Source organism: Pinus tabuliformis, chromosome 9 (assembly GCF_031772625.1).
Source record: "Pinus tabuliformis cultivar Carrire ecotype Pingquan chromosome 9, CPIR1, whole genome shotgun sequence".
Classification (NCBI taxonomy): Eukaryota; Viridiplantae; Streptophyta; class Pinopsida; order Pinales; family Pinaceae; genus Pinus; species Pinus tabuliformis.
Window position 1 is genome coordinate 245,546,294 of NC_142307.1, and position 13,459 is coordinate 245,559,752.

Here is a 13,459-nt window from a genome sequence, read left to right on the forward strand (position 1 = left end):
TTCCCAAACTTCTCACCAAGAGACTCCTTGAGCAGGCCATTGGTGTTTTTCAAAACTAGCTTATAATTCTGCGCTTTCTCTTGAAAAATTCTGTGATTGAGCTCAATCCAGGTGTGTCAGAAGATGAATTTTGGATAGGCCAACCAAGTTGCCTTGAACCATTTGTTCTTGGGGAACTTCCTGGGATAGAGGTGAGCCCATTCGACAAAGAAGCCAGAAATAGTGTTGGGCAGACTAACTGTAGATCCCCATTGGGAAATCGCCTCTTCCCATATACTTTTGGCGAACCTGCATTCGATTAATAAGTGAGAGGCATTTTCCTCGTTTTCCAAGCAAAGGGCACATCTGGAAGGGCCAAGGAAGCCTTTCTTCTTAAGTCTGTCATCTGTTAGAATGCTGTTGTGACACAATAACCAGTTGAAGAAGTCAATTTTCGGCACACACTTCTGCCTCCAAAGACCTCTCCAAATCGTAGGGCAGCAAGGAACATGAGAATTTTTTTTGAGTTGTGCATAACCTTGCGCAACTTTGTAAAAGCCATTCTGAGAGCCCCAACCTCCCTTATCTTGTTTCCTGGTATTAATCGGGCCCATTCCTTTCAGTTTAGTCAACATGAAGGACCACGCATGATCAAAAGCGATCGGAATTTGAGGCTTCTTCCAGCCTGCCCATGCATTGCCCTTCCAAATAGAAATATCCCACAAAGTTTTAATGTCATTATTCAACATCCAGGTTCGAAGCTCAGTGAGCTCTTGGACACCACCTAATGGTTCTTCGTTCATAATTTTATCATTCCAAATATTGATGAGCTTGCCATTACCCGGGATCCAAAAGGAATGCTTTTGTAATAGAGGTAAGGCCTGCATGCATAGCTTGTGAATTTGAGATCCTTTAATGGTGGGAGTTGGATCATCTAAGCTCCGTAACCTATGATCCCTGAAATATTTCTTCCATAGCGCCTTTTGAGCCCAGCCAGGTTTCGGGGCTATTTGTCTCCACAAAATCTTAGCCCCCATAGCGATATTATGAATCCGCAGGTCCTTGAAGTTCAAACCTCATTCTAGCAGAGGTTTATAAACTTTGTCCCAACTGACTAGGGGGATATTCCTATCATTCTTCTTGCCACCCTTCCAGAAAAACCTACGAATCCACTCCTTCATCTTCTTGAGCATGCTGATGGGTGCCAACATGACTGAGAATTGGAAAATAGGTAGGATGGTCAGAACAGATTTAATAAGCACTGTCTTCCTAGCAAGATTTAGCCATGAGAAACCCCAAGAATGGATTTTATTCTTGAATTTATCAACCATTGGGAGCCAATATTTGCTAGAGAGAATCCTTTGGAATATAAGAAGGCCCAAATAGTTGAAAGAATTCCAATTAGTAGATCCAGCGAAGCCCAGACATCTGGATATTGAGGAGAGATCATTGTTGGAGATATTCCAGCCATAGAAGTGGCATTTCCCCTCGTTTAATTTACTGCCCGAAATCTAACAGAAGTCATCCAAAACTTTTCTGAACCTGGAGGCAGAGTGAACAGAGGCAGCACCCAGCAGAAGAGAGTCATTGGCAAACAATGCATGATTAATATCCTTGACACCTCTAGTAATCCTAATGCCCATAATCTCTTGATCCACCTGACATTTTTCTAAGTAAAAGCTCAGAACTGAAGCTTGTAAAACGAAAAGGAGAGGGGAAAGAGGGCAGCCCTGGCGTAGCCCTCTAGAGGCTTTAACAAACTCCGTTGCTCTTCCATTCATTAAAGGGGCAATCCAGGGCTCAGAAATGCAAGCCCGGATCCATCTAATAAACTCCTGACCAAAACCAAACTTATGCATCACATCAAAGAGGAAGTTGTGACGAACACGATCAAACGCGTTAGCTAGGTCCAACTTGACCACTATATCTTTTTCTTTGCGCTGCAAAATAGAATGATTGGCCTCTTGCACGAAGATTATATTGGCCATGATCTGCCTACCCTGAACAAACCCCCCTTGATTATCAGGAATGAGAGAGGGTAAGAGGAACTTCAATATGTTGGCAATCACCTTTGTTATGAGCTTGTAACCAATGTTGCAATGAGAAATCAGACGAAACCTGTTGAAAGTGTTGGCACCCTTCTCCTTTGCGATGAGGGCGAGGAAGGCAGAATTCGTGCTGCCTCCAATATTCTGGCAGTTTTGAGATTTTAAACCATTCTATGCAAGTCCTTCTTCACTATTTGCCAGTAGACTTGGATGAATCTGGTTGTAAAGCCATCCGAACCAGGAGCTTTGTCCGGCTCCATTTCATACAGTGCAACCTTTTTTTTCCTGTCTAGTAACTTTAGCTTCCAGTTGGTGATTCATGCTTAAAGAGATCTTGGAGGGGACAACATCCAAGAACCTTGTTCCCTGGCTCATAACCTTGACTTCACTGTAGAGTTTCTCAAAATGGGAGAAGGCAGCCCCTTTGATGCTTGCGAAGTCCTTGTGGGTAACGAGATCTTCCTTTATTTCGAATATAGAGTTAAAGTACCTTCTAGCTCGGGCTTGCTTGTGGAAGAAGGAGGTATTCCTGTCTCCCACTTTCAACCACAGATTATGGGATTTCTGTCTCCAATATTCTTCCTCTTGCAAGCAAGCTTTGTGGAAGCTTTGCTGCAAATCTTCTTCTTTGGATATAGAGTCCTCCGAGGGGTCCTCCTCTTTGATTTTTAGTTGGTGCTTCTCGAGGGAGGCATGGGCCATCTTCCTTTCATCAGCCAGATTGGGAAGGATTTAGCCCAACCCTTCATGGCAGCTTTTACTCTTCTCAATTTTTCCTCCCACACAAAAAAGGGAGACCCTGTGACGGGCTGATTCCAACTTTCTTTAACCTTATCCATAAAGTCTGAGTGCTTAATCCATAAAGGACTAAATCGAAAAGGGATGGGCCCAAGTTTATGTGAGCTGAAAGCTCCAACCTTATGGGTTTATGATCCGAAGTACTGCATGGCAAAATGAGCATCCTAGCTTCTAAACCAAGGAGAAGATAGGAACTTTGAACAAGAAATCTATCTAATTTCACAGCAATATGGCCAGGACCAATTCTTTTATATGACCAAGTATACTTACCTTTCAAGGGCTTGATGTTGAGCATATCCCAATCTTGCATGATGTCCTCCACCCATTCCCTCGCTGGATCCCTTACAGAGCTGCCACCTCGCTTCTTGGAAGGGCATAAAGTTATATTGAGGTCACCTGCAATGATAATATTTCCCAGAATTTCTTACTCAGCCATGAGTTTGATTGAGTCCCAACACTACTTCTTCTCCCCTACATTTACCGACACATAAACATTGAAAAGACTAAAGGTCTCCCTTGTTTCTCGACTTATGAATTGCATGAGCTGCGAGTGAGTGTTTTTTTTTCCATTGACCAATTCCAACTTGGCTTCATTCTAGAGAGCTCCCAGCCCTCCCGATTCTCCTCGGGTTGAGACAACCTACCCTCCACTTTTCCTCCAAAGATTCCTGCTTATGCGGAGGAAGATCTTCTCCTCCAATTTGGTCTCCTGGATCAATAGGATATCTGGGGTTTCTATCCTAATCAAGCTTCACATAGCTTCTTCTTTTTGCTTGTTCCCCAACCCCCTGCAATTCCAGGAGACAACATTCATTATTTACCTTTCTGAGATTGGGTAGCCCCTTTGGGGCCCTGTCCCTGACTTCTTGTAACCTTTGGTGTTTTTGCTAGAAGCTTCTCCAATGTTGGTTGACTGCCTTGGAGCTTGTCTTTATATGTTTCTTGCTCTCTTTTTTCCAGTCATATTTCCTTCCTCTTGTCGATCTGCGGGACAATGTTTGAGAGTCGCCTATTTCTCCTTCCTCCTCAGATTCTTCCAAATCTTGTTCTTCCTCTTCCATCTCTGTAGCCTTTCCCTTAGGGCTTACTGCTGCACTCTCACCTTGCCTAGAGTTTTTGGGGACCTCTTTCTCATTTGCCTCCTTCTACTATTGTCCTGTTTCTTGCTCTTCAACTGAGGCTGAGGAAAGGGGTTCGAACGCACTCTCTTGGGCCTTTGGATGTGTATTCTGCTATCCTTGGCTACTAGAAGGAAGCTGTTTCCCTTTTCCCTTTGCTGCTCCAGGAGGGTTTGAGGGCTTGGGGTTAGTCCTTGTTCTTTTGACCTGCTTCCAACCTTCTTCCTTACCTTGCACCACCTCTTCATTTTTGGTACAGTTCTTGGCGAAATGTCCATATTCCTGACACTTGCGGCACTTGAATGGAAGTTGCTCATAGTCGAGTTTTTGCACATGAGTCCAACTCCCTACATTTATCTTTATGGCCTCCGGCAGCTCCACTTCTAGATCCACTTCAACACAAATCCTAGCGCAGTCGTATTGGTCCTTAGTACTTGCACAATCTATGAATTTGCCCAGCGCATTGCCTATATGTTTGAGGGAATCCCAGTTCCAGTAGTGCACAAGAAGGTTCAAAAGCCTTACCCACACTGGAATTTCCGACAGAACGTCTTCAGTTGGGTCAAAGTCGGGAGTCCATCTGTTCAAATAGAGACCTTAAGGGCCCATAAAATATGGCCCATTCCTGAAGATTAGATCCTTGTCTTCTTTTGAAATAAACTCGAACAGAAAATAGCCTCGCCCTAGAAAGTACGAGGTGACACTTTGCTTGATTAACGGCCTCCAATTCCTACAGATCCAGGCTTCCGTGGCTTTGGGAGAAGGCCAAAGTCTAGTGAACTATCCTACCAGGGCCCTCTCCGCCAGTGACAAAGCTACCTTAATCGGCCCCTCCGGAGGAAGGGAAACCACCAGAATATTTTCTAGTTTTTTGACAAACTTAGAAGCATTCGATTTTTTCTTGACTGGCAGCAAAGCCAAAAGGGTCTTGAATGCAACATCTTCAGCAGAAAGGGAGGACGATCGGGAGATGGGAGGAGCCTGGGACGAGCCCAGCTCATCCATGGCGAAGGAGGCACAGCCCTAACGCAGCCAAAGGCAGCCCGCGAGCGCACACAATAGCTAAACCCTAATGGAGGTAACAAATTAAAAAGAAGATTATTATTATAACTATTAATTAAAACATTTTGACCTAGTGAAATTACATTAAAAAATTAAAAATAGTTATAATTATTAATAATTAAACCAACCTAGATCCATCTTAACTCCGGATATATAAGTGCAAAAAGAGATCAAATCTCTCGAGGACCAAACCTTTCCTCAAGTTTTGCACTCAAAAAAGAGATTTGCACCTTGAGAGATTTAAACCCCTTATTGCTTTATGGATCTGGAGTTAAGATGGATCTAGGTTGGTGTTATGCTATGTCAAATTATATAAAAGTAAATATAAAAATTAAAATATAATTATTACTTAAAATATTTTGACTGCATAAAATTAAATAAAAATAAAAATAAACATGAAATAATATTAAGAAAAATAAACATAAAATAAAAAATAAAATTAATAACTAAACTAACCTAGATCCATCTTTAACTTCAAATTTATGAAGCATAGAGAGATCAAGCATCTAGAGGTGCAAACCTTTCTTGAAGTTTTACACTAGAAAAAAATGTTTGCATTATGAGAGATTTAAGAGGTTTGCACCTTAGTTGATAAATCCAAAATTAAGATGAATCTAGACTATTTAGTTAATAATGTGTTTTCTAAAATTGATATAAATATGATGGAGTGTAACTATTAGTTGTTTTTGTGTTCTTAACTAGAATGTGGAAATGCAAATTTGAGCCAAATTGTAAATTTTAATTTCTTAAAATATATTTTTAAATAGCATAGTTTAATTTATAGACAAAATGGCTTTTTCTAGAGTAATTTTTCTAGTTAATTTTAACCAAACCGACGACAACAACAACTCTAAGCAAATAAGAGTGTGCTCGGGGAATCCTAGTATTAATAGATCAAGGTCATGGAACAATCTTTTATTTAGTTTCCTGTTATGTTTCTATAAGGAATATTGTAGTTCTTTTGTTAAATTTAAATGTGAAGATCCAAACTGTAAAATTATTTAGATAAATAAATCCATACATAATAGTAATCTTACCACATAATTAAATATATGATCTAGCCAATCTTCTTTATATAGTTTCCAAACTTAAAGGCCAATTATTATTTTTATAATCTCTGTTTATTTAGTAATATAATGAATCTCTACTGACTTTAAAAAATAAATAAATTCCAATTTGAGTACAATCCTAAAAAAAAATGGAAATAAAAATATAAATTCCAATTTCCAAGTACAATCTTAAAAAAAAAAAACAAAAGAGAAAATGCCGAAATGATTTCATTTAACAGTGTACAACAACATTGAGATTCGCAAAAAAAAAAATTAATATAGAAAACTAACTGATTCTTAATCAACGTTACCAACCTGCATACACTGCTCGTTTAAAAGGAGGCATTGTCATACAAAATGGAGCCAATAGATATGGAGATGTGATATACTACAATGGAGTCCATATTATCCATGAGAGGTTTAGTGATATAACAGCGGGGGTTGCTGCTGCACAACATCGAGGGAGCAGTGGAGGTGGGGAGTCTTGAGCATCGAGGGAGCAGTGGAGAGTTTCGAGTAATGTGGGATTAATGGTCGGTGTTCTTCCAGAGGGCACGCGAATAATAAATGCGCAACATAGGGTTATATGATCAGGTGGGTTCACTAGTGGGAGGGTAGGAGTGGCCCAATGGATGTGAATGGGGTTTGCAGAAGCGGGGACACATAAGGTGGGTGGAGAAGCTAAGGAAGCTATAGGAGGACAGGGCAAATATACACATATTTGCGGCATCTTAATAATAGCCTCTCACAAATTCAATGGATAGAGGCGGGGTAAGATGGAAAAGCAGAGATGCAGCAGCTATTGCTGATGCAGATCCCATGTCTAAAATAATATATCAACTTCAATCTTCTTTGGAACAGTCTCAGACTTGTGGGTTGCTCTCTGGTTCTGCTGTGCTTATACAAGCATGATCGGATCTAACAAAGCTGCTAAATCGTGCCTGTTTTGGACGACCCATAATTACTGCTCCTCCGACATCTTCATGTTCTTTAAAAGGTCAGTTTTAGATCTCACGAAGAAATGTTCAAGTTAATTTCATTCTATCAGTATTTATTTTTAGTTTATTAGAACATAAAATTAATTTAGGCTTTGTTCGTTTCATCTTAATCCTCTCCAAGGGTGAAGATACTGAATCAACAAAGGAAGTCCCGAAGACAATGCTCATATTTTAACATTTTCTTTATTTTCTATAGGCAATTACATATAATATTTTGTGAAAGTGCATCTTATATAACATTTCTGAACAATAAAAGAGTACATCAATTATCTGGGTCATGAACTACAGATCACTCTTCCCTACACAGGCAAGATGTGCTAGCATATCGACCTTAGCTGTAATGTCAAGAGACTCTACATCCTCACAGAAAATGCCAATTCTTCCTTAGACACTGCAGTCTCGTTCAAATTTGGAACTAGGTTGGCATCTCTATTTCCATAAAATGAAGATTCTTGTCAACCTTATGTGTTGGCCAAGCAGTTAATTAAACAAGAAATGTATAAATGAAACTGAATGCAAAGGCACAAGTAAAAAACACAATGTTTTTACATGGTAAAACCTTGACAGGGTGTCAAGGAAACATCCACGGGGCAAGGGATTGGATTTTCTATTAAATCAACAATTATTCTCCACACTTACAATAGTTCGGGCATTCATCATTTTATAAGAGCCTCCTCCGTTACATAACTGTTGTTTTGGTATAAAACCAACTTGGCAGTAAATACAATTTTTACACATATTTACACAATTAGTTGTCAAATTCCAACAAACTCCACCTTGACAACAATTTTCCTAATCCCTTGCCCATGCCCATTCATCATCTCTTCTGCAAGCCAAGAGAAGCTAAACACCATCGCAACTTCTCTACTGTAACTGGCTTCGTAAATATGTCTGCACAATTTTCCTGTGTATGGACCTTCTTAAGAGCTACTTTTCCGCCATCGATCACATGTCTCAGAAAATGATACCTTACATCAATGTGCTTGGTCTTGCTGTGATAAGCTGGATTTGTAGCTAAATGAATAGCACTCTGATTGTCACATAGTACATTCACTCTCTCTTGTGTCCTTCCAATCTCATCAAGTAGACCCTTTAACCAGATTGCTTCTTTACTGGCATCTGAAGCAGCTATATATTCTGCTTCGGTAGTGGACAATGCAACTGTTTCTTGAAGCTTTGACATCCAACTAATTGCTCCACCTGCAAGAGTAAAGACATAACCTGTAGTAGATCTCCTTTTGTCCAAATCACCTACATAATCAACATCTACATATCAGCAGACTGATCCTTCACTACCATTAAAGATGATGCAATGGTCACTTGTGCCTCTTAGATATCGAAGCACCCATTTCACTGATCGCCAATGTTTTTCACCTGGATTTTCCATGAACCTGCTGACAACTCCAACTGCATGTGAAATGTCAGGGATTGTAGATACCATCGTATACATTTTTTTTTCTCGATAAAACTGAGCTAATTATATTACAAAAATGCCAAAATTACAGCAAAAATTTACATCTGGGCCGAGGCCCTGTTCCTTCAGAGAGATTTTCCCCATGAATTACCAATCATAGCAAAACTGGCACTGAGAGAGACCAGTTTACCTTCCTTCTGACATAACCGACATTTAGAAATAACATGGTGGACATATGGGTTGACACAGTGGATACATAATTCAACACGGTGGATACATAATTCGACACGGTGGATACATAATTCAACACTGTGGACATGTAGACTGACACTGTGGTGATATGGACCGTCACGGTAGACATAAACCCAGTAACAAACATACAAAGTGAGCAAAATGAAATAGACAGAGAGATGCGTTCCTTGCCGCGAAGACAGAGCGTCTGCAAAGTTAGTCTTCATCCGTGGTATGAGGCTCGTCCATTGCTGGACCCTTAAGCTTCTTCGAATCTTCCGCGTCCGAGCGCAAACTCCGCTGAACAGGTTCACTAGGGCCGGCATCATCCTCCTGAATTGGTCGCCTGAAGTCGACATTGGGAGCTTCCATATCAACCCTCGGCACCGTCAGATCTTCCAGACGCCCCCGTAAATTGCTGCAATGCTCCACGGTGACCGAAACGATGAGGGTATTGTTCGCCAACGTGCAGGGGATTCGGTATCGAATGGCCGGGTGTTCCGTGTGACCGCACTCCTGAATTCCACCGCTGCCTCTTACATTGCTGCGTCCGGCAAGCCTGCTCGGAGGCCTATTTTGCTCTGAGGTGATCTCCACTGAAGAGGAAGGCGAAATGTCAGGCCTCTGAGAGGCTGAACGACCCCTTGAACCTCCTCTGCGGCTGCTCATCCTGAGCCGTTCTCTGGTCATCCAACAATTGCCTCCCAAAACAGAATTCCCCTGAGAAACCTTACACCGGGCCAGAGAATGTTCTGCCTCTGCCAACACCCACTCAAATTGCTTGAAGGAATGCGGAAGAGTGGTTTGGGATTCAAACTTAATAACATCCATATTCCTCGAATGCTGCAGCGCATTGAATGGCGCCTGCACTGGACTGGACATTCCAACGACATCACCCTCCGCGAAAAATGGCGTCTGAACCTTACCTTTCGACCCCATTGCTTCACCTTCCGGCGAATTTAAGGAGCCTGCGTACTGGTATGGCGTGGCTCGTCCGGGCTGACAGCTGCCCATGTGACGAGCCACATGCCCCTCACGCGTCATAAACACCCGCATCCGGGAGATACCATCGTATACATTAAGTTGCCTACAACATTTGCATATGGTACATGAGACATATACTGCTTTTCTTCATCAGTTCTAGGACTCAAAACCGAAGAAAGCTTAAAATGGGAAGCTAATGGAACATTAACAGGTTTCACACTGTTCATATAGAACTTTTCAAGTACTCTTTCCACATACTTCTGCTGTGATAACCAAAGATTACCATTTTTCTTGTCTCTGTGTATCTCCATGCCCAAGATATGTTTTGCTGCTCCAAGATCCTTCATATCAAACATCCTAGAGAGCTAAGCCTTTAACCTGTTGATCTCTTCCATGCTTTTGCTTGCAATAAGCATATCGTCAACATACAAAACTAAGATAATGAATATGCCACTGAAACTCTTGAAGTATACACAATGATCATACTCACTTCTAATAAAGTTTTGGCTCACCATGAAGGAGTCAAACTTCTTGTACCATTGCCTAGGAGACTACCTCAGGCCATACAATGATTTCCTGAGCTTGCAAACTAATCTTCTGCTGCGACCTTGTACAAAACCTTCTGGCTGTTCCATATATATCTCTTCATCCAAATCACCATGTAGAAAAGATGTTTTAACATCTAACTGTTCTAACTCAAGGTTAAGTAATGCAGTTAGTGCCAACACAGTACGAATAGAAACAAGTTTTACAATTGGTGAAAAAATCTCATGAAAGTCAATACCTTCAACTTGAGAATACCCTTTTGCTACCAGTCTCGCCTTATACCTTTCAATACTTCCATCAACTTTCCGTTTCAATTTGAAGACCCATTTGCATCCAACAACACTTCTCCCTTCAGGAAGTTCTACAAGATCCCAGGTATTGTTCTTGGCTAAGGAATCCATTTCTTCTTCCATAGCCGTTTTCCATTTTTTGCTATTCGTATCATCTACTGCTTCCTGATAACAAGAAGGTTCCCCATCTTCAATAATCAAAGCAAAAGATGAAGCAAAATCTTCATACCTTTTGGGAGTTTTTCTTTCCCTTGTAGACCTTCTTAGAGTGATTGGTTGTTGAATTGGTTCAGAAACTTCAACAGTTTCCTTTGTATCTTCATCACCTTTTCCTCTAGAAGTCTCTCCTTCTTTTCGACTTTCAAAAAAAGGTCTAGCCTCCAACTGAATTTGTTGATTTGGCGATACTTGTTCCTGTTCAATTCTTTCAACATTTGATTTTAAAAGAGAAGATTCATCAAATGTTACATCAACCTGTAGGCTGTATCCTTTCATCGCATAGTCATACCCAACAAAGACATAACATTTCGATTTTGGATCTAATTTTGAACGCTGATTTTTAGGAATAAGAGCATAGGCATCACAACCAAATATCCTTAAATGTGAATAATCACAAGACTGACCTGACCAAACTTCTTCAGGAATTTTACAATTAATTGCTACTGAAGGTGACCTGTTAACTAAATAACAAGCAGTGGATACTGCTTCTGCCCACAACTCCTTTTGCAGATTAGCATTGCTAATCATGCTTTTGGCTCTTTCCATAAGAGTCCGATTCATACGTTTAGCAACACCATTTTGCTGAGGAGTATAAACAACAGTTTTGTGTCTAACAATTCCTTCATCCTTACAGTATTGTTCAAATTCTAGAGAAGTAAATTCACCACCATTGTCAGTTCTTAAACATTTAATTGATTTGCATGTTCTTTTTTCTATCATTGCTTTAAATTGTTTAAAGACATTGAATACATCAACTTTCTTTTTCAACATAAAGACCCAAACTTTACGGGAGAAATCATCAATAAACGTTAAAAAATATAAAGCACCTCCATATGATACAACAGGAGATGGTCCCCACAGATCAGAATGAATATAGTCCAAAATTTCTTTACTATTATGACTTCCAGTTTTAAATCTCTATTTACACTGTTTTCCATACACACAATGTTTACAAAAATCCAACTTCAAGGATTTCAAAACAGGAAGTGATTTACGTTTCATCAGTACCTGAAGACCTTTCTCGCTCATGTGACCCAATCGCTGATGCCATAGGCGAGTACCTTCTTCTTCTTTCTCTGACACAATCGCTGCTTCACTGACCTGAGTACTTCCTTTGAGTTTGTAAAGATTTCCGACCTTTTCTGCTTTCATAACAACTAGGGCACCTTTAGAGACTTTCAACACTCCATTCTGACCTGTAAACTTATAACCATCCGAATCCAACACTCCCAAAGAAATCAATTTTTTCTTCAATTCAGGTACATGTCTAACACTAGTTAATGTTCTAATTGTGTTATCATACATTTTAATCCTGATATTTCCCATCCCAACAGTCTGACATGATACATTATTACCCATAAACACAGAACTACCATTTACATCTTCATATGAAGTAAACCAATTTCTGTGTGGACACATGTGATGAGAAGCACTAGAGTCTAATAGCCAACTTTCAAAATCCTGAGAGACATTACATACAGGTAAAGTTTCATCTATCATACATAATTCTTCAGCAGATAAAACTTCGTCTATCATACCTGAATCAACCTGATTTGCTTCCTTCTTTGGGTTATCAGACTCTTTTCATTTCCAACAGTCTTTCTTAAGGTGTCCAATTTTATTGCAGTGCCAACATTTTGCCTTACACTTATTTCCATTTGATTTTGATTTGGAAGATCCCCTTGTTTTTTCTCCTCTTTCCTTTGACCGTCCTTTGGCTATCATGGCTTCTGGTGCAGCTGTTTCAGTACTGGATTTCCTTCGTACTTCTTCAGACAAGAGAGCTCCCACAACTGATTCAAATTTCAAAGAATCAGCAGTGCTCAAACTGATTGAAGTTACGAAGTGGTCCCACGACTCGGGAAGAGAACACAACAAGGTTATAGCTTTGTCTTCTTCCTGAATTTTAACTTCCATATCTGATAATTGACATATAAGTGTATTAAAAATATTTAAATGTTCTGCAACTTTTGTACCCTCCTTCATCTGTAGACTGTACAATTGTCTTTTCAAATAAATTCTATTGGTTAACGATTTTGTCATATATAGTTTTTCCAGTTTTTCCCATAAACTTGCAGTTGTACTCTTGAAGAGAACTTCATCCGCCAGGCATAACCTGATGGTACTGAGAGATCGGGCATCCAAGTCCTCCTAGTCCGAATCTGTCATGCTAGCAGGTTTCTTATTTGCCCCGTCTAATGCTTTCTGCAACCCTTGTTGCACCAGCAAATTTTCAGTTTCCATAGGGCAAAGTTGTTCTTGCCGGTGAATTTCTCCACCTCGAACTTTGCATTTGTTATCTTGACCATTTCTTTCCTCCTAGGGTTTCAATCTTTCAACAAAAAAAATTTGATTTGTCTTCTTCCAACAAGGGTTTTCCAAGTTTTTTTTTAATTTTTCCTACTTCAATTTTCTGAAAAAAATTTCACAAACTCCCCAACAAAATTCAGAGTTTTACTTTCCCAATTTTTTTTTTCAAATTGACTTAAAAAACCTACAATAGTTTTTCTGAAAGAATTCCCTTTCCTCTGTTCTTCAATGAAACCCTTCAATGAAATAAAATCCTTTTCTGGAAATCAATGAAACCCTTTTCTGAAAAAAAATTCACAAATTCCGCTTCTTTTATTTAATTTACTTCACAGACTTCAAACCCTGAGATTTCCTCAAATACTCAGAAATTTATGTATTTAAAACTTCAGACGGCTCAACAGATCTTCAAAATT

The 13,459-nt window shown here is 39.9% G+C and overlaps 1 pseudogene across 1 annotated transcript in view; it reads left to right on the top strand.

Moving 5' to 3' along the window:
* The first annotated feature begins 6,387 nt into the window (after positions 1 to 6,387).
* LOC149148105 (tRNA-splicing endonuclease subunit Sen2-1-like) overlaps positions 6,388 to 13,459 on the top strand; it is a 188,828-nt pseudogene continuing 181,756 nt past the window's right edge. Inside the window, exon 1 of the transcript XR_016263089.1 lies at positions 6,388 to 7,051. The product of XR_016263089.1 is annotated as a tRNA-splicing endonuclease subunit Sen2-1-like (transcript). The remainder of the gene's footprint in view (positions 7,052 to 13,459) is intronic.